The 1,809-nt window shown below is 41.3% G+C and overlaps 1 non-coding gene across 1 annotated transcript; it reads left to right on the top strand.

The window, feature by feature from the left end:
- The first annotated feature begins 680 nt into the window (after positions 1–680).
- On the top strand, positions 681–799 carry LOC145402687 (5S ribosomal RNA). Its single transcript, XR_013897842.1, has one exon. It is a non-coding gene; the product is annotated as a 5S ribosomal RNA (ribosomal RNA).
- The last annotated feature ends 1,010 nt before the right edge of the window (positions 800–1,809 follow it).

Below are 1,809 nucleotides of genomic sequence, written 5' to 3'. Positions count from 1 at the left end.
TAACTCATCCAGTCTTCCACACACATGACTTAAGTAGTTCGAGGTTCATAACAGATAGTCAGTGCAAGTTTCTGGTATAGTTGGTTTCGAAACAGCCACTGAACAGGCTTTGAGTGCTTCGGATATGATGGTCGGGAGGTTACTACACTACGGCGGGTCACACTAGGGTGTAAGTGTCCACCGGTTTATTTATCCGTCTCTACAGTACATATCATCAGCCGGGACGGGGGTTTATATCGTCAGTTAAATTAGCCTGTTACTGTCCATACTTATCTCGTATTTCTACATGATGTCTGATGAATCCCATTTCTTTTTTCACAGTACAAATCCTCATAAACATATTCTCCCGCCACAGCTACAGGCTAACCATTTTTAATATTCGTTTTGTCCACGCGACTAGACGTCAAAAGATAGCAAGGTGGTCAGCTCACCAACTGTTACTGTCCTACTCTCTTTCCGTTTTTCCCACTGTTTTCTTTCTTCGTCCCCTCCTAGTTTCCTCCCTCTTTCTATAAAAAAAAAAAAAAAAAAAAGCGACTAGACCTTAACAACTAACATTAGTGGATATGTATACATGTGTACATATATAAAATTAACAGATCTTGAATATATATATATATATATATATATATATATATATATATATATATATATATATATATATATATATATATATATATATATATGGCCATACCACATTGAGTACACCGCTTCCCGTCCGATCAGCGAAGCTAAGCAACGTTGGGTCTGGTTAGTACTTGGATGGGTGACCGCCTGGGAACACCAGATGCTGTTGGCATAACGTTCTCCCTACGTGTCAAGTGGGGTTGGTGGAGGATTAGTGCCCCTCCCTGTAAAACAATTAACTCTAAGCCCTTGGCCACCCCGTTTGGGATACATGGCGTCTGGCAATGAATGAATGAATGAATATGGCTGTCTGTTACCATGTTTTTTATTTATTTATTTATTTTTATTAGAGGGAACAATCTTGCCGGCTCCTGGCTTTTGGTTCCTTCTTCCTTGGATAAAAAAGCAAAGACATTTTACACATACACACACACACACACACACACACACACATAAAGGTGCTCACCGTAACGTTACGGGGGCAATATTGGCAGTCCTGTGCTAAAATATTCACAAGAATTTTTGGGTTCCAGATCTAACAATTTACTCTGAGTGGCAAACAGGGGCGCGTGATATTATTTTTAGACCAAAGTTTTTAACACTTTCTTTTTTTCTCTCATATCTCAGCGCTCACTTACCTCTTCATTAGTTTCGATGGAGGATTATTTATTGTCTTTGTTTTCAGCACACACACACACACACACACACACACACACACACACACACACACACACACACACACACTTTTGATGACTATGATAAATGGTGTCTGGATTTAGGTATGGCGGCAGACCTACAAAAAGTAGTAAAGCCTTGAAAGCTGAGTAACAAAGCTAAGTGCGCGTCCACACGTGCCCTCGAACATATGTTGACAACACGGTTGGCAACATGTTGGGTACATGTATGCAGCAGTATTTGGACGGGTGTATGAAAACATATTCCAGTGCAGCTTCGAACACTGGCAGCAGAGGCGATGGGATATGAGTGTCCATACCAGGCAGCTGACACTTCATCATGATGTTACCAACATGATCTGGACGCTGCTGTTCCCAACATGTTTTCAGCGTGTTCTTTATTGTGCTGCATACATGTTGCCAGCATTTGTTCGAGCACACGTGTGGACGCGCACTAAGGATATCGAGAGAGAGAGAGAGAGAGAGAGAGAGAGAGAGAGAGAGAGAT

The sequence above is a fragment of the Coenobita brevimanus genome, chromosome 6, assembly GCF_032717465.1.
Source record: "Coenobita brevimanus isolate Jiangsu-jjx chromosome 6, ASM3271746v2, whole genome shotgun sequence".
Lineage (NCBI taxonomy): Eukaryota > Metazoa > Arthropoda > Malacostraca > Decapoda > Coenobitidae > Coenobita > Coenobita brevimanus.
Note: the sequence above shows the minus strand (reverse complement) of the source record. Positions and strands in the feature narration are given on the sequence as shown.